This window comes from Schistocerca americana, chromosome 2 (assembly GCF_021461395.2).
Source record: "Schistocerca americana isolate TAMUIC-IGC-003095 chromosome 2, iqSchAmer2.1, whole genome shotgun sequence".
NCBI lineage: Eukaryota > Metazoa > Arthropoda > Insecta > Orthoptera > Acrididae > Schistocerca > Schistocerca americana.
The window spans coordinates 21,222,115-21,243,060 of NC_060120.1; positions in this window are offsets into that span (position 1 = coordinate 21,222,115).

Here is a 20,946-nt window from a genome sequence, read left to right on the forward strand (position 1 = left end):
CGGGGTTTGGCAGCATGTAATTGCGCTCGACTCGCGCTGATAGTTTCTGACATGGTGTCGCGGACGGGAAGCATTAGCTGGCGCACATCAAGAGCCCGTTTCGCCTGGTGACCGTGTCGAGAAGAAGGCGCGCCAACATCCAGCTTCTGCAACAGCGACGGCCGACAATGAGTGACTGTCGCCACCTCCTCGATCGACGGCTTCAAACCTTCAATCAACCAACAAGGGAGACTAAAAGCACGTAAAGTTTCAGAACTGTATGGCAGACCTCAGCTTTCAAATTGTTCCATTTGCCTCGCAAAATTACAGCAACTTAGCATGAACCTTTGTTGCTCATTGTCCCAATTGGATTGCCAAGCAGGGTCCCTTCCTTTTCCGAAATGAACCCGAGTGTCGTTGAAATTCAAACGCCAGCATTAAAATAATATAATTAGATTTCACTGCTTTAATTTCAAAGTCAGTAGCTGGCTACAATATTTAGGTTACACGAGCACAAATTTAGAGTGCGAGTTTTGTTAGCATATTTTAGCTTACCTGTGACTGCAGCTCAGCTTGGTACGTACTAAATTTTACTATTGTTAATAGTTCAGAATCATTTAATTCAAGTTCAAAGTAAAATCTCTTGTTTCTAAATTGCGTAGATTCAAGTTGCTTTTGAAATGATTGTTGAGGTAGTCCAAGACTAACCTTATTTTACTGAATGTCGATGTGCTTCAGAAAGAAAGCTCACTATTAACTTCAGTCACTAAATTAACTTTCGATTTTCCGGTTTCATTAATTCTTTTGCTAAATTAAGTGTAGCGAAATTTATTACTTCTGACAAACTTTCAGTTTTCACACTACACGTGTCAACCTTCAGTTGCCACGCTTCTAGTGCTAATTATATGTGTAATAACCTTTCTTTTTCAGTTATTATAGTAATTGTCCATAGGACTGGCGACCGTGATTTACCCCAAATCTCAAACATCTAATTACCGCTAGTTAATTGTTAACGTAACGGCCGCACATTTACTTTCTTCATTAACTTTACCCCTTTTCAGAATTAATTTCCACCAGTTTCATTTGCATTTTTCCTTTCATTTAGATGTAACCCTTTCCTCCCTCTTTACCGATAGATTAACTTCGGTGACGATTGCTTTTCCCAAATTTCCATTAGGTACACGCGGTTTAAATTTTCACTGTCATTAAGGACGATAAGTGAGGGGGGAGGTTACAATAGGACGTTGAGACCTGATTAATAAATAAGTGAAACTAATGAAACAGTTGCTTTGTCTTGATATGTGACTTCCACAAACATCTATTTTTCTCAAAACTTGTCTCTGGGCTTTGGGTCCTTATGGTTCTCAGTCCTTTAATTGCATTTCGTTTTATTTCTTACCCCCATTTATGTTTGTATTTAAACTTAACTGTACAGCAACACGAATGTCGACGGTATGTGCGTTGTGTCTCGTTTCGAAGCAAGCTTGTATCATTCACCCACGATACTTCCTGATGAAAACAGTAATGCCCACTTCTACCTCAACGTCGCATTCATTGCTCCTGTTCCTATCTCTGGTTTATTGTTCCGGAAGAGCCAGTTGTGCTTTAGCAGCGATACACAGCAGTTTCGCTAGGTTTGTTTACTGATGCACAGTTGACCTTTCGGGTTCAAAATGGTTCAAATGGCTCTGAGCACTATGGGACTTAACTTGTGAGGTCGTCAGTCCCCTAGAACTTAGAACCACTTAAACGTAACTAACCTAAGGACATCACACACATCCATGCCCGAGGCAGGATTCGAACCTGCGACCGCAGCAGTTCCGCGGTTCCAGACAGTAGCGCCTAGAACCACTCGGCCAGCCCGGCCCGTCTTTCGGGTTCACACAATGCAATGGAAGAGCAGTACGGCATTATGTTGAGCCATCCCGCAGCAACTGCTATCATGTGACAGTACGTTTGGATCTGGTACTTTGCCAGCTCTTCATCAATAAACGTATCCATACTGGTGTGTACCACTGATAACGTACAAGTAACGCTACCAGGAAGAATAAACTCAATACACAATCGAGAGTTACTGAACGTAAGTTTGAGAACGAAGAGTAATGGGGGCTTTACTGTTGTCGACAGCAAGTGACGTGACACCCAACGCACAGCGCCGAAATTTGCACTGTTGTAGCAATAATTTGAGTACAAGTACAGACTTAAGTGATGTTAAGAAACAAAAGAAAATGTAATTATTCTGCGACGAGCAACTTGAAATCACTTGACTTTATACCACAGTGTTGGTTGTTGGTTGTTTTTGGGGAAGGAAACCAGACAGCGAGGTCATCGGTCTCATCGGATTAGGGAAGGACGGGGAAGGAAGTCGGCCGTGCCCTTTGAAAGGAACCATCCCGGCATTTGCCTGGAGCGATTTAGGGAAATCACGGAAAACCTAAATCAGGATGGCCGGACGCGGGATTGAACCGTCGTCCTCCCGAATGCGAGTCCAGTGTCTAACCACTGCGCCACTTCGCTCGGTATACCACAGTGTTCAGAAAATATTACGGAAACGCGCTGACATTTGTCTGATGGAGTTGGGGCACATCCCGACGTTTCACACTTTACGACTCCCACCAGTGCCGATGAGGCTATTGCTTGACTTCTTAACACTTGTCCTATTCCTCTCTATTCTTATAGTTAGTGATTTCCTCTTGGTTTTTGTATCTGTTTTATGTAATTTGTTTTTCGCTACAGTGGAAACCAATTTCCTAAAGGTTTTACACATGTTGCACCAATGTGCATTTTGGTGGGTAAATTACATATGCAAAGGAGCTGATGAGTTTCTTACAACTGGCTGGTCAAGTCAGTTCAAAATTCGGAGGAAGGAAAAGGTATATCAAATCTGTCTGTGCCTAGAAAAAGACTATGATAGTGAAATGAAGCATTGGATTTGCAACAGCTTTACTTATCTATAACCTTAGATATTCACTCAAGGTGTCAGAAGTTAGTTCAAAAATCTTCTGTGATAACAGAAACAAGTACAAATCACACTGAAGTACGCAGCCAAGATGAACGAAGCGAGAAGTGTGACCCTAGCCAAACTCAATCTTAATAGTGAAACACACGTATAAAATCCCCCCCATGAACCATGGACCTTGCCGTTGGTGGGGAGGCTTGCGTGCCTCAGCGATAAAGATGGCCGTACCGTAGGTGCAACCACAACGGAGGGGTATCTGTTGAGAGGCCAGACAAACATGTGGTTCCTGAAGAGGGGCAGCAGCCTTTTCAGTAGTTGCAGGGGCAACAGTCTGGATGATTGACTGATCTGGCCTTGTAACATTAACCAAAACGGCCTTGCTGTGCTGGTACTGTGAACGGCTGAAAGCAAGGGGAAACTACAGCCGTAATTCCTCCCGAGGACATGCAGCTTTACTGTATGATTAAATGATGGTGGCGTCCTCTTGGGTAAGATATTCTGGAGGTAAAATAGTCCCCCATTCGGATCTCCGGGCGGGGAATACTTAAGAGGACGTCGTCATCAGGAGAAAGAAAACTGGAATTCTACGGATCGGCGCGTGGAATGTCAGATCCCTTAATCAGGCAGGTAGGTTAGAAAATTTAAAAAGGGAAATGGATAGGTTAAAGTTAGATATAGTGGGAATTAGTGAAGTTCGGTGGCAGGAGGAACAAGACTTTTGGTCAGGTGATTACAGGGTTATAAATACAAAATCAAATAGGGGTAATGCAGGAGTAGGTTTAATAATGAATAAAAAAAAAAAAGGAGTGCGGGTTAGCTACTACAAACAGCATAGTGAACGCATTATTGTGGCCAAGATAGACACAAAGCCCATGCCTACTACAGTAGTACACGTTTATATGCCAACTAGCTCTGCAGATGATGAAGAAATTGATGAAATGTATGACGAGATAAAAGAAATTATTCAGGTAGTGAAGGGAGACGAAAATTTAATAGTCATGGGTGACTGGAATTCGTCAGTAGGAAAAGGGAGAGAAGGAAACATAGTAGGTGAATATGGATTGGGGGGAAGAAATGAAAGAGGAAGCCGCCTTGTAGAATTTTGCACAGAGCATAACTTAATCATAGCTAACAGTTGGTTCAAGAATCATGAAAGAAGGTTGTATACCTGGAAGAATCCTGGAGATACTAAAAGGTATCAGATAGATTACATAATGGTAAGACAGAGATTTAGGAACCAGGTTTTAAATTGTAAGGCATTTCCTGGGGCAGATGTGGATTCTGACCACAATCTATTGGTTATGAACTGCAGATTGAAACTGAAGAAACTGCAAAAAGGCGGGAATTTAAGGAGATGGGACCTGGATAAACTGAAAGAATAAGAGGTTGTACAGAGTTCCAGGGAGAGCATAAGGAAACAATTGACAGGAATGGGGGAAAGAAATACAGTAGAAGAAGAATGGGTAGCTCAGAGGGATGAAGTAAAGGCAGCAGAGGATCAAGTAGGTAAAAAGACGAGGACTAATAGAAATCCTTGGGTAACAGAAGAAATATTGAATTTAATTGATGAAAGGAGAAAATATAAAAATGTAGTAAATGAAGCAGGCAAAAAGGAATACAAACGTCTCAAAAATGAGATCGAATGGAAGTGCAAAATGGCTAAGCAGGGATGGCTAGAGGAGAAAATGTAAGGAAGTAGAGGCTTGTCTCACTGGGGGTAAGATGGATACTGCCTACAGGAAAATTAAAGAGACCTTTGGAGAGAAGAGAACCACTTGTATGAATATCAAGAGCTCAGATGGCAACCCATTTCTAAGCAAAGAAGGGAAGGCAGAAAGGTGGAAGGAGTATATAGAGGGTTTATACAAGGGCGATGTACTTGAGGACAATATTATGGAAATGGAAGAGGATGTAGATGAAGATGAAATGGGAGATAAGATACTGCGTGAAGAGTTTGACAGAGCACTGAAAGGCCTGAGTCGAAACAAGGCCCCGGGAGTAGACAACATTCCATTAGAACTACTGATGGCCTTGGGAGAGCCAGTCATGACAAAACTCTACCATCTGGCGAGCAAGATGTATGAGACAGGCGAAATACCCACAGACTTCAAGAAGAATATAATAATTCCAATCCCAAAGAAAGCAGGTGTTGACAGATGTGAAAATTACCGAACTATCAATTTAATAAGTCACAGCTGCAAAATACTAACGCGAATTCTTTACAGACGAATGGAAAAACTGGTAGAAGCGAACCTCGGGGAAGATCAGTTTGGATTCCGTAGAAATGTTGGAACACGTGAGGCAATACTAACCTTACGACTTATCTTAGAAGAAAGATTAAGAAAAGGCAAACCTACGTTTCTAGCATTTGTAGGCTTAGAGAAAGCTTTTGACAACGTTAACTGGAATACTCTCTTTCAAATTCTGAAGGTGGCAGGGGTAAAATACAGGGCGCGAAAGGCTATTCATAATTTGTACAGAAACCAGATGGCAGTTAAAAGAGTCGAGGGGCATGAAAGGGAAGCAGTGGTCGGGAAAGGAGTGAGACAGGGTTGTAGTCTCTCCCCGATGTTATTCAGTCTGTATACTGAGCAAGCAGTAAAGGAAACAAAAGAAAAATTCGTAGTAGGTATTAAAATTCATGGAGAAGAAGTAAAAAGTTTGAGGTTCGCCGATGACATTGTAATTCTGTCAGAGACAGCAAAGGACTTGGAAGAGCAGTTGAACGGAATGGACAGTGTCTTGAAAGGAGGATATAAGATGAACATCAACAAAAGCAAAACGAGGATAATGGAATGTAGTCAAATTAAATCGGGTGATGCTGAGGGGATTAGATTAGGAAATGAGACACTTAAAGTAGTAAAGGAGTTTTGCTATTTAGGGAGTAAAATAACTGATGATGGTCGAAGTAGAGAGGATATAAAATGTAGACTGGCAATGGCAAGGAAATCGTTTCTGAAGAAGAGAAATTTGTTAACATCGAGTATAGATTTAAGTGTCAGGAAGTCGTTTCTGAAAGCATTTGTGTGGAGTTTAGCCATGTATGGAAGTGAAACATGGACGATAACCAGTTTGGACAAGAAGAGAATAGAAGCTTTCGAAATGTGGTGCTACAGAAGAATGTTGAAGATAAGGTGGGTAGATCACGTAACTAATGAGGAGGTATTGAATAGGATTGGGGAGACAAGAAGTTTGTGGCACAACTTGACCAGAAGAAGGGATCGGTTGGTAGGACATGTTTTGAGGCATCAAGGGATCACAAATTTAGCATTGGAGGGCAGCGTGGAGGGTAAAAATCGTACAGAAGGATGTACGTTGCAGTAGATACTGGGAGATGAAGAAGCTTGCACAGGATAGAGTAGCATGGAGAGCTGCATCAAACCAGTCTCAGGACTGAAGACCACGACAACAACAACGTATAAAACATATTTTGGCTTTCATTGACCTTCAATTTAAATTACGAATCCTAAGTTCCATAAAATTAAAAATTTACTTTGCTAGTGAAACTATTTTAGTTCATTTTCGTTAACCGGATCTGATAATCAGGAGAAATTTCATTTAAAATCTATTTAAAATGTCCCTTCAATGAAAATCGCTTAAAACCTACATGCACAGCTGACAACTGATGGTGGTACGTGCATCTTCATGCTATCAACACGAGCGTGACAGCCTCATAAGAAGTTGGTGCGAATACCTCTGGCGCAAGAAAATTTCGATACCAAAGGCACATTAGTAAGAGAAGCAGTACAGATCATTGGTGTAGTTGGTTGGATCCCACACTTCCGGGCATTGTTTTGAGATCAGAACGCATATTAATGCAGGTGTGTCAGCCAACAATGACAAAAGATACTACGAAATTTTTTTGTTCATTTGACAGTTTCGGGCATACTTGCGTGGAATCTGTATTTCCTGTAAATTATTTGTTCGCAAAGTAAAACGTTTGGCTTATGTATATTCCATTCAAACTATTTCATGAGTTTTGCTCGTTCCGATGATTTTTTTTTCCATACCGAGTGGAATTGTATACGCGACTTAAACGGGATGCCCATTCAGTGATTCGATAGTTACATGTGAGTTCTGTCAACGCAGTTTATAGTTTAGATCACTCATTCGAATCACTAGATTGCAAAAGGTTCAAAAAATTGTTCAAATGGCTCTGAGCTCTATGGGATTTAACATCTACGGTCATCAGTCCCTTAGAACTTAGAACTACTTAATCATAACTAACCTAAGGACATCACACACATCCATGCCCGAGGCAGGATTCGAACCTGCGGACGTAGCGGTCGCGCGGTTCCAGACTGAAGCGCCTAGAACCGTTCGGCCACACCGGCCGGCAACAAATTAAAGACACTAGTCTCGCAGCAAACATCTAGCATGCTGTGACTGTAGGCTTTCCCGGCGTAAACTATTGATGAAGGTTTCTCGTTTCTCCAGCCGGGTGGTAGCGTTGATATCTCGCGACGTTTCGGGGAGTGTCATACTACCCATCTTCTGGCGAAGATGGGTTGTATGACACTTGCCGAAACGTCGCGAGATATCAACGCTACCACCCGGCAGAAGATGGGTAGTATGACACTCCCCGAAACGTCGCGAGATATCAACGCTACCACCCGGCTGGAGACCCGAGAAACCTTCATCATCTAGCATGCTGACTACAAAGTAACTCTCTCAGTCCAGTATCTGCTGGGACACTAATACCTTTGTCTCTCCATCAGCTGAAGTGCACCTTGTGGCATGTTGCTTACGACAGTCAGCGAGATCCTTGAGGGGGCACCTGTGGGAGATAAAACTCCTGAAATAACAGGAGCAAGGGATAATGTGACTTAGGGTGAGCAAATCTATGCAAATAGATGCTGACAGCGGAGCGTGAAGATGACTGAATAACAGCTGCATTAATTGTCCTGTCAGAGCCTTACTACCCCACGTGCTAGGGATATCCCCTAGAAAGCCAATTACAGGGTCTTGCTCGCTTCGACAAACAGCTGCCAAAGAAGAACAGAATTAGCCATACATATTAATGGCGAAAGTTGGGCGCACCTCGGTATTTACATTTTAATTCGGGAGCAGAAGGGGTCGCGGCCTCTTTGCTGTGCCCGGGGCCCCTTGAGAACGTCTGCCGGCTCCGCACGTCCGTTACGGGGAAGGACTGCTGCTTCAGCACTCTGGAGCATCCAGAGTCAACAGACGCTACGTCGCGTCCCAGTGGCAGCAGCATCCGGGGCGGCGTTACTAAACCGGTCTACGTGGCCGCACCAGCACTCACAGAGCGTAACCACAACGCCGCGGTGGCCTGCGTATTTTTGTTTATTTGTTCAGTGTCCTGCGACTTGTCTTACAAGGGGTTCTTATGGTCTAGCCTTATTAGATTCTCGACATAATTATATAATTTGGAGCTCAGGGCCCGAACATTAAGTTTCTCTAGCAGTACAAAGCAGTTCTCGAACACAGTCGAGAAAGTCGCCTTCGCCGGCCGCCGTGGCCGAGCGGTTCTAGGCGCTTCAGTCTGGAACCGCGCGACCGCTACGGTCGCAGGTTCGAATCCTGCCTCGGGCATGGATGTGTGTGATGTCGTTAGGTGTTGTGTACGTAGTTCTGCGTAGTCAGCGCGTACACAACTTTCCCAATAGAGCGCGCCCCGCTAAGCACAACAGCGCAGGCGCAGCGCTCGTCTGTCTCCGCACTACGAGATGGCGCTGCCATAAAGACGGACCAAATTCTGCTTCCACCGATCCGCGTATTAATATGTAAGGCAGCCAATGAGATTGCTGCTAACGTAGAACCTTTTCTCCTCGCGGATCACACTCGCGCAGTGATACCTGAACGCGCGAGGTATTATAACGATTAGTCAGTCTGCATTTGTCTGCATTAGTCCGTACCAGTCTATAGTCAAGTTTCAGTCTGCGCCTAATAAGATTATCATATTCCTGAACATAGCCATGAAGAGAAATGTATGGACACTTTGTCAAGTATCAGAGATATGTGAGAATAAGATTAACGTACCAAGACCAAAGGAACTTCAGATTGTCAATTGTAAATAGCATCCAGAATCAAGTTAAGTAAGGTTTATGATTATTATTATTTTAATAAATGTGTGTGAAAATTAATCAAGTTCTGTTTAAAGTTGGTCACCGTCAATCTGCTACTCTAAACATGCAAGTGGCATTTCTATCGTCTGACCTAACGGCTGAAGATAAACACGCCACGATAAGACCACGAGACATATTGCTGACACTCGCCTACTTCGTTAGAGCGACAAGTCAAATAATCTGATGATGTGTATACCGAAGGTCTTACAGTACGCACACCACATTAGGTCGGTTAGGTTTAAGTAGTTCTAAGTTCTAGGGGACTGATGACCTCAGATGTTAAGTCCCATAGCGCTCAGAACCATTTGAACCATTTTTTTTTTAAAGTCGCCTTCGAAGATTAGATTTCCAATCGCAATTGAGCATAAAACATTTCCACTGTTTAAAGAAAATCTTTCGAAAACAAAGAAAGAAAAAAAATTGGCCGGATGCTAGTAGGACTCGTGCGCTGAGGTTTTCGCACAAACTTAATTATGTATAGAAACAGTTCATCCACTACAGGAATCGAGTATCTCAACCGTACTAATACTGGCAAGATAATGGTCTCAAAGATTCCAAGATTTTTACAGAATGTTTTAATTTAAATAAATCAGATGTGACAAAGTGACGCAAGAGGCACGCGACCATTCTCACATACATTGAAACATAACCAACACGGATTCAGAAAGTATCGTTCTTGTGCAACGCAGCTGGCTCTTTATACCCATGAAGTAATGAGTGCTGTCGACAAGGGATCTCAGATCGATTTCATATTCATAGATATGCAGAAAGCGTTTGATACCGGGCATGGATGTTGGTGATGTCCTTAGGTTAGTTAGGTTTAACTAGTTCTAAGTTCTAGGGGACTAATGACCTCAGCAGTTGAGTCCCATAGTGCTCAGAGCCATTTGAACCATTTTTTTGATACCGTTCCTCAAAAGAGATTATTAATCAAATTGCGTGGATATGGAGTATCGTATCAGTTGTGTGACTGGATTCGTGATTTCCTCTCAGAGAGATCACAGTTCGTAGTGACAGACGGAAAATCGTAGAGTAGAACATAAGTGATATCCCGCGTTCCGCAAGGTAGTGTCATAGGCCCTCTACTGTTCCTGATTTACATAAATGATCTAGGTGATAATCTGAGCAGCCCCCTTCGATTGTTTGCAGATGACGCTGTAATTTCCGTGAAGTAAAATCATCAGACGATCAATTCCAATTACAAAATGATCTAGAGAGAATTTCTGTATGGTGCGAAAAGTGGCAATTGGCACTAAACAAAGAAAAGTGCGAGGTCATCCACATGGGTTACTAAAAGAAAACCAATAAATTTTGGGTATGCGATAAATCGCACGAATCTAAGGGCTGTCAATTCGACTAAATACCTAAGAATTACAATTACGAGATACTTAAATTGGAAAGACGACATAGATAATATTGTGGGGAAGGCAAACAAAGACTGCGCTTTGTTGGCAGAACACTTAGAAGATGTAACAAACCCACTAAAGAGACAGCCTACATTACACTTGTCCGTCCTCTGCTGGAATATTGCTGCGCGGTGAGGGATCCTTAGCAGGTAGGATTGACGGAGCACATCGAAAAAGTGCAAAGAAGGGCAGCTCGTTTAGTGTTATCGCGCAATAGGGGTGAGAGTGTCACTGATATGACACGCGAGTTGGGGTGGCAGTCACTGAAGCAAAGACGGTCTTCTTTGCGGTGACATCTATTTACGAAATTTCAATCACCAACTCTCTCTTCCGAATGCGAAAATATTTTTTTGACACCCACCTACTTAGGGAGAAGTGATCATCATAATAAAATAAGAGAAATCAGAGCTCGAACGGAAAGATTTAGGTATTCCTTTTTCCCATGCGCCATTCGAGAATGGAATGGTAGAGAAGTGGTATGAAAATGGTTTGATGACCTCTCTGCCAGGAACTTAAGCGTAAATTGCTGAGTAATCATGTAGATGTAGATGTAGATCATAATAATCAATTGTTCTGAATTCAGGGTGACCGGGTCGCAATGGTAAAAGTCAAACATCAGGCGAGGAATGAGTAGGCTGTGAATGTTTGTTTCACATACAACTTGAAACGTCATATCTACTGCAGCAATCGCTCCTAGATATCATGTCATGGATAAATTGCAAAACGCTTCATACGAGCAATGAAGCCATTCCTCGTCTGATGTTTGACTTTTACCACCCAGTCAGCCTTAATGCAGGACTATTGACTGAATTTCAACTTTGACATCGGCCAACAAATGACAAAAATATTTTTTCGTATGATAAAACTACGCATTAACACTTTTCGGATATTTCGCTTTACTTGTCCTGTGGAACGTTACTTCTTACCAAATTTCATCATTGAAGATGAGTGTTTTTTTGTGTATAAACACTGAAATGGCGAGTGAAAATTCGTACCAAGGAAGGGAATCGAACCTGGGTCTCCTGCTTGCTAGCGCTAGTCACTAAACCACGTTGGCACAGCGGTTCGCACAACTGCACCGATTACCCTGGCTCACCTTCTTCCTCGATCCAAATTCTCACTACTGTCCGTGTCTACTCTAAATTCCACCATATTCAATGTATGAGACCAGTAAAGACTCTGAAATTGCATTTTATTTGATGAGAGAGATTGTGAGTATCAAAGTATGAGATCTAATTAGCGAAAGCTTATGGCTGCATTGAATTAGAAGCTTGCATTTGTTACAACGCCAAGGGCCTATAGACATTAGAATTTGACATAAATTTCAACTTCCTACGTCTACCCACTCCCGAGAAAAAGTGGTCTTACCAGACTGGCGAACAGACCAGGTCGCCTAAATCAAGGGACATTCACAAAAACCGGGCTGGACTACTTTTCGGCCAATGCTCAGAAAACATTTTGTCGGTGATGTAATTACAGTTTTACAATTTTTGGATTTTTTTACTTTGGTTGCACTCTGAAACAATTCTTTTCGACAAATTTCATGATTCTAGGTCAAGGGCAAGTGCCCTATAAGTTTTGATGAGTAAGTTTGCGAGTATCAAAATATGTGACATAAAAGGCCGTATCTTCTGACTGCATTGACTCAGCCCAATTTTTTACACCTTCAAGGGACGAAAGGCCTCAGTATGTGACATAAATTTCAACCTGATTCGTCTACCAGTTCCTGATAAAATGGGTTTTTAACAATCGAGCAATAGACACAGACAATCGGACGAAAAAGTGATCATAAAATGGCTTCGTTTTTACCGATTGAGGCACGAAACCCAAAAAAACATAATTCTTGTACACGGGATCTTGCTGGTTCAACTATAGCTACTTTATACTTTTATCTAGGTTTTACACTCTTTATCAAACTTCCAATGGAAATAGCAGTCTACTGATGTACGTGTAGGATCAGTGCGAATCATAAGATGATTGAGACAAGATATCTGTATGATTCTGAACCTGAACAATAAAAAGTGTGAGATCCACCACAGGAGTACTAAAAGGAATCTGTTAAATTTCTGCTACACAATAAATAGTACAAATTTCAAGATGGTCAATTCAACTAAATACTTAGGAATTACATCTATAAACACCTTAAACTGGAACCCTCACATAATAAATGTTGTGGGTAAGGCTAATCTCAAATCAGAGTTTCATTTGCAGAAAACTTGGAATATACAATAGTATTGCTTCAGTGTTTGGGATTATTACCAGATGCGATTGATTGATGACATCGCAAAAGTGCAAAGGAGGACAGCTCGTTCTATACTATCACGAAATAAGTGAGAGAGTGTCATGTATAGGATACGTAAGGTGGGGTGACTATCATTAAAACAAAGGTTCTATTGCAGCGAGATCTTTTAACTACATTTAAATTACTTTCTTCTCAGAAAGCCAAACTATTTTATTGACGCACACCTGCATAGGCAGGAATCACCATCTTCGCAAAGTTAGAGAGATCATAGCAACAGCCACATTGATGAAATTTGCTTCTTAGAAGAAAATAGATTAAAATATACCCGTCTACAAAATATGTGAGGCTGAAAATCGGTCTAGAAGTGATTCTCATGTCGTCCTAAACAAAATCACGGTGTATGTTGCCCGCCTCATATCTTGGAAAACTATTGAAGCGTAAGCAAGACAACAAGACTGTGTCAGAAATTAGCTGAGACAGTGAACTCAGCAAGTGTTGCTGGGGTCGTATATCGATCCACATTGCGTAACAAGGTGCATTTTCCACCTCTGTATTGCTGTTCTACTTATCTACTTTGTCCTCAGTAATTACGTGTATTACACATGCATAATACTTGTGCATTACACAAGTATTATTCTTTTATGTGCGAGATGGTAAATATGAAAGAAGCACTAAATTCGCATGGGGGAAGAGTGGTCTCACATTTCAGCGAGTCATCTATATTTAGGTTGTAGTGGTCGAACAATGGTCGGATTGTGGAAGGCTGGGGTGGTTCTGCACAAGACCTATATCATACAAAAGTTACGCTACTAAATATGTCGCAATACAAGTTTGTCCTAGAAAATTCTCTCGGTCCGGCACGGTAAAGTAATAGTAACGACTTCAGTCGGTTAGCCCAGCAGTCACCAGTCCGAGCAAAGGCAGAGCCAACATCCAAAACAATCAATAATATGACACAACATTAAATCTTCTGTTACATTACGACTTCGCATTGCCCTTCTGCGTCGATGGAAAACCGTTATGTATTTCAGGCACAAGCAATGGCTCATCGAAAGTCAGCTTTTACAGGTTGATCATGTACACACCGGTGTACATGATTTACGTTGGGTTGCCTATCTTAAGGTTCATGAAGTATTTTTTGGACCGGTGTCAATTTGTCCACCCGCTAGATTCAACACAACTTGTGTAAGACCATCATGCTAACAGCATAGCTACATGGTTTTTTTTTCTGCCTACAACAAATTGCTCTTCTGTACCAACCTATTTGCTTCAGAGAGTAGAACTTGCAACCAAAGTTCAGAATTATTTTCTGGATGTATTCCAGTCTCTATCTTCCTCTACAGTTTTTACCGTCTACAGCGCCCTCTAGTGCCATGGAAGATAATCCCTGATGTATTTACAGATGTCCTATAATCCTGACCTTTCTTCCTATCAGTGTTTTTCATATATTCCTTTCCTCGGCGATTCTGCGGAGAACCTCTTCGTTCCTTACTTACCAGTCCAGCTAAGTTTCAACTTTCATCTGGAGAATCACATGTCAAATTCTTCGATTCTCTTCCGTTCAGGTTTTCCCCACAGTCCACGCTCCAAACGTACATTGCCAGAAATTTCTTTTTCAAATTAAGGCCTAAGTTTGACACTAGTTGACTTCTGTTGGGTAGAAATGCCCTTTTTGCTTCTTGCCAGCTTCGTGGGTAGTCGTTTCAGTACACAGTGGTCCATCGTTCACACACGACTCCTTATCATAAATCACAGGTCTACCAAGTGAAGCTAGCTGTCGATGCATATCGCCATCTCATGGGTTCTTGGGAGAAGAAAGAGTCCCGCACACTTCACGGTGCAAGGTTTCTCATTATTTACCTAAATTGATTAAATAAATCAGATCTAGTGCTCCTTCTTTTAGGACCTCGTCATCGACGGACTTTTAAGACTCTAATTTCCCACCTCACTCCTACAGATATAAATTTGTTGTCATGTTTGTGTTAAGCATTATTGTCTAATTTCTTTGGATTTATATGTGTGAAGAACATGCATTCAGTGAACACCATTCTTTCATGAAAAGATGTCGCCTCTTCTTTATTCAATTACTTGCTTAAATTTATATTCTTTTTACTTAATGTCAGTGACTGTATGGTTTATGAAGTGAAATTAACAGTTGAGTTATGTTTTTACTGCGGAAGTTGCTCGTTATGAAGGATATGTTGGTTATCAACCACTTAAATTCTTTTCATGCGGTTCTAGGCGCTCAGTCCGGAACCGCGCGACTGCTACGGTCGCAGGTTCGAGTCCTGCCTCGGGCATGGATGTGTGTGGTGTCCTTGGGTTGCTTAGGTTTGAGTAGTTCTAAGTTCTAGGGGACTGATGACCACAGATGTTAAGTCCCATAGTGCTCAGAGCCATTTTTTTCTTTTCATCCTATAGCAGGTGAAATTTGCATGAATAAGCCAAACCATTACGATGACTTACTTAACGGCGTGTCGGTCAATTTTTGGAACGCAATCGGAGGAGATACTGCGTGCAACTACTGCATGATGTCCTTAGTAGGTTTCTGGAGATATGTGTCCACGCACAGGTTATTTATTCCAATGATATGTGTTCCATCTGGTTCCGCTCAGGCGAATTCATTATCATGCTCCTCAGACCACTGGAACACGTTCTGGCCTTATGACACGGACAGGTGTCCTGCTATAGATGCCATCGCCTTTTGGGAAGACATCGAGCGTGAAGATCGTTCGCAATAACGTGCAATAAAGGCATAGCTGTGATAATGCCTTACAATAGGACAATACTGGCCCTACTGACCCCTGTCTGTGGTGCGGTGCACGTTTCGAGCTGCTGTTCCCCTTGATAAAAACGCAACCCGACACCACCATCGACCAATCGTAACAAAAACAACCTCGTTCGCCCGACCGGGCAATGTGTTTCCATTCATCCACGGTCCAGTCCCTTGCCCAGGTGGTAGTCTTAAATGACAGTATCGATGCGTCAACAAGGGAACAGGTGGGACGCATCCTGCGGATTCCTATGCTCACAAAAGGTATATTCTGAAGCGCTTATGATATGGTGTCGTTATATACATCACATGCGGCTACCTATCCTGCTTCACAGAGCTCTCAAGCCTCCGACCCGCCCATTCTGTGATGAGGCGTTAGTGGTCAAGTACACAGTTGTCTACTCGTTGCTGCACTGTCAAAATGGTTCAAATGGCTCTGAGCACTATGGGACTCAACATCAGTGGTCATCAGTCCCCTAGAACTTAGAACTACTTAAACCTAACTAACCTAAGGACATCACACACATCGATGCCCGAGGCAGGATTCGAACCTGCGACCGTAGCGGTCACGCGGTTCCAGACTGAAGCACCTAGAACCGCACGGCCACACCGGCCGGCTGCTGCACTGTCCTCCAACCACTTTCCACTAATGGTTACTACAGTGGCTGCAAACAGATGAGTAGTTTTGGTGTTACCGAGATACTCGTTCCCAAGCGCCGGGCCCTGTGTCAAAGTCGCTTACGTCAGTGGACTTCCCCACTTGTGGCCCATATCGTCTCTGCTCAGCTTAATATACTTTGCTTTAGTTTTCCGCAACGCCACCAGGTGTCATTCAATTTCACTTTTCTTTGGGCTTGTCATTGCATATATTTTTCAAAAAATTCTGCTTGTTTCTACATCTACATCTACATTGATACTCCGCAAGCCACCCAACGGTGTGTGGCGGAGGGCACTTTACGTGCCACTGTCATTACCTCCCTTTCCTGTTCCAGTCGCGTATGGTTCGCGGGAAGAACGACTGTCTGAAAGCCTCCGTGCGCGCTCTAATCTCTCTAATTTTACATTCGTGATCTCCTCGGGAGGTATAAGTAGGGGGAAGCAATATATTCGATACCTCATCCAGAAACGCACCCTCTCGAAACCTGGCGAGCAAGCTACACCGCGATGCAGAGCGCCTCTCTTGCAGAATCTGCCACTTGAGTTCATTAAACATCTCCGTAACGCTATCACGGTTACCAAATAACCCTGTGACGAAACGCGCCGCTCTTCTTTGGATCTTCTCTATCTCCTCCGTCAGACCGATATGGTACGGATCCCACACTGATGAGCAATACTCAAGTATAGGTCGAACGAGTGTTTTGTAAGCCACCTCCTTTGTTGATGGACTACATTTTCTAAGCACTCTCCCAAGGAATCTCAACCTGGTACCCGCCTTACCAACAATTAATTTTATATGATCATTCCACTTCAAATCGTTCCGCACGCATACTCCCAGATATTTTACAGAAGTAACTGCTGCCAGTGTTTGTTCCGCTATCATATAATCATACAATAAAGGATCCTTCTTTCTACGTATTCGCAATACATTACATTTGTCTATGTTAAGGGTCAGTTGCCACTCCCTGCACCAAGTGCCTATCCGCTGCAGATCTTCCTGCATTTCGCTACAATTTTCTAATGCTGCAACTTCTCTGTATACTACAGCATCATCCGCGAAAAGCCGCATGGAACTTCCGACACTATCTACTAAGTCATTTATATATATTGTGAAAAGCAATGGTCCCATAACACTCCCCTGCGGCACGCCAGAGGTTACTTTAACGTCTGTAGACGTCTCTCCATTGATAACAACATGCTGTGTTCTGTTTGCTAAAAACTCTTCAATCCAGCCACACAGTTGGTCTGATATTCCGTAGGCTCTTACTTTGTTTATCAGGCGACAGTGCGGAACTGTATCGAACGCCTTCCGGAAGTCAAGAAAAATAGCATCTACCTGGGAGCCTGTATCTAATATTTTCTGGGTCTCATGAACAAATAAGGCGAGTTGGGTCTCACACGATCGCTGTTTCCGGAATCCATGTTGATTCCTACATAGTAGATTCTGGGTTTCCAGAAATGACATGATACGCGAGCAAAAAACATGTTCTAAAATTCTACAACAGATCGACGTCAGAGATATAGGTCTATAGTTTTGCGCATCTGCCTAAATGTTTCACTAAAAAAAAAATACCTAAAATCTGAAGCAGGATCAATAGTGGTTTTACCAGTCTTGAAATCAAATAAAATTATAATGACTTGTAGTTCTCAGGTAATTAGTCTGCGATAATGAAACCACTATATTTCACCAGTTACTTGGTGTATCGAGGATCATATTTTGGAGACTTCCTGTAGGCCTTAGTTGTTTCTATTTTTCCATTAGTCTTATGACTGGTTCGATACAGCCCACCACAGATTCCTTTCATATGAAAATCTCGTCATGATACTGTAAACAGAACCTGGATCCATCCGAAAAAATGACGTTTTGCCATTCGTGCACGCAGGTTCGTCGTTGAGTACACCATCGCAGGCGCTCCTGTCTGTGATGCAGCGTCAAGGGTAACCGCAGCCGTTGTCTCCGAGCTGATAGTCCATGCTGCTGCAAATATCGTCGAACTGTTCGTGCAGATGGTTGTTATCTTGCAAACATCCCCATCTGATGACTCAGGAATCGAGATGTGGCTGGACAATCCGTTACAACCATGCAGATAAGATGCCTGTCATCTCGACTGCTAGTGATACGAGGCCGTTGAGATACAGCATGGCGTTCCTCTGATACGATAAACCGCAATCACGATAGGCTACAATCCGACCTTTATCAAAGTCGGAAACTTGATGGTACGCATTTCTCCTCCTTACACGAGGCATCACAACAACGTTTCACCAGGCAACGCCGGTCAACTGCTGTTTGTGTATGAGAAATCGGTTGGAAACTTTCCTCATGTCAGCAAGTTGTAGGTGTCGCCACCGGCGCCAACCTTGTGTGAATGCTCTGAATAGCTAATCATTTGCATGTCACAGCATCGTCTTCCTGTCTGTTAAATTTCGCGTCTGTAGCACGTCATCTTCGTGGTGTAGTAATTTTAATGGGCAGTAGTGTACCTGGGAACTACAAGTAATTATAATTTTGTCCGATTTCAAAACTGGTAAAACCACTGTAGATCCTGCTTCAGAATTCTGGTATGCGTTTTTTTAGTGAAACACCTAGGATCGAATCCAGCAGTTTTTTTCTGACAAGCATATGCACTGACGAGCCAAAAGATCATGACACCTCATCACAGCGAAATTGAATGACACCTGGTGGCGTTGCGGAAAACTAAAGCAAAGTATATTAAGCTGAGCAGAGACGATATGGGCCACAAGTGGGGAAGTCCATTGACGTAAGCGACTTTGACACAGGGCCCGGCGCTTGGGAACGAGTATCTCGGTAACACCAAAACTACTCATCTGTTTGCAGCCACTGTAGTAACCATTAGTGGAAAGTGGTTGGAGGACAGTGCAGCAGCCGGCCGGTGTGGCCGTGCGGTTCTAGGTGCTTCAGCCTGGAACCGCGTGACCGCTACGGTCGCAGGTTCGAATCCTGCCTCGGGCATCGATGTGTGTGATGTCCTTAGGTTAGTTAGGTTTAAGTAGTTCTAAGTTCTAGGGGACTGATGACCACTGATGTTGAGTCCCATAGTGCTCAGAGCCATTTGAACCATTTTGACAGTGCAGCAACGAGTAGACAACTGTGTACTTGACCACTAACGCCTCATCACAGAATGGGCGGGTCGGAGGCTTGAGAGCTCTGTAAAGCAGGATAGGTAGCCGCATGTGATGTATATAACGACACCATATCATGTTGGCGCCGGCATAAGCGCTTCAGAATATACCTTTTGCGCATGGTTGTGAGCATAGGAATCCGCAGGAGGCGTCCCACCTGTTCCCTTGTTGACGCATCGATACTGTCATTTAAGACTACCACCTGGGCAAGGGACTGGACCGTGGATGAATGGAAACTCATTGCCTGATCGGGCGAACGAGGTTGTTTTTGTTACGATAGGTCGATGGTGGTGTCGGAGTGCGTTGTTATCAAGGGGAACAGCAGCTCGAAACGTGCACCGCACCACAGACAGGGGTCAGTAGGGCCAGTATTGTCCTATTGTAAGGCATTATCACAGCTATGCCTTTATTGCACGTTATTGCGAACGACCTTCACGCTCGATGTCTTCCCTGACGGTGATAGCATCTATAGCAGGACACCTGTCCGTGTCAGAAGGCCACGCTCGGGCTCCAGTGGTCTCAGGGGCTTGATAATGAAGTTGACTAGCAATTTGCCTGATCGGAACCAGATGGAACACGTATGACTGGAATACATGACCTGTGTGTGGACATATATTTCCAGAAACCTGCGAAGGACGTTTCGTAGCAGTTGCACGCAATATCTCTGCTGAGTGCGTTCCAAAAATGGACCGACACGCTATTAAGTAGGTGCTCATAATGGTTTGGCTTATCCATGCAAATTTCACCTGCTGTAGGATGAAAAGAATTTAAATGGATAATAACCAGCATATCCTTCATAACGAGCAACTTCCATAGTTAAGTGAAAAGAATATGAATTTAAGGAAGTAAGTGAATACAGAAGAGGCGACTTTTTTTTATGAGAAAATGTTATTCACTGAATGCATGTTCTTCACACAAAAAGTCCTCTCTCAGAAACCAAAATAATTAGACAATAATGCTTAACCCAAACATGAAAAACAAATTAATATGTGTGAGAGTAAGGTGGGAAATTAGAGTTTTAATGGTCCGTCGATGCCGAGGTCCTAATAGAAGGAACACAAGATCCGATTTATTTAATCAATTTACGGAAACGATGAGAAACCTTGCGCCTTGAAGAGTGCGGCACACCTTCATCTCACCAGAACCCATGAGATGGCCTAAGTTAGCTTCATTTGGTCGACCTATGATTTAAGATAAGGAGTGGTGTGTGAACAATAGACCACTGTGTACTGAAACGACTACCCACAAAGTTGGCAAAAAGCAAAAAGGGCATTCCTAACCAACAGAAGCGAACTAGTGTCAAACTTAGGTCTTAATTTGGAGTGGAAATTTCTGGCAATGTACGTTTGGAGCGTGGACTGTGGGAAAACCTGAATGTAAGAGAATCGAAAAATTTGAGATCTGATTCTCCAGATGAAAGTTGAAAATTATGTGGACTGGTAAGTAAGGAATGGAGAGGTTCTCCGCAGAATCGCCGAGGAAAGGAATATATGAAAAACAGACAGGAAGGAAGGTCAGGATTATAGGACATCTGTTAAGACATTAGGGAATACCTTCCACGGCTGTAGAGAGCGCTGTAGAAGGTACACTCCTGGAAATTGAAATAAGATCACCGTGAATTCATTGTCCCAGGAAGGGGAAACTTTATTGACACATTCCTGGGGTCAGATACATCACATGATCACACTGACAGAACCACA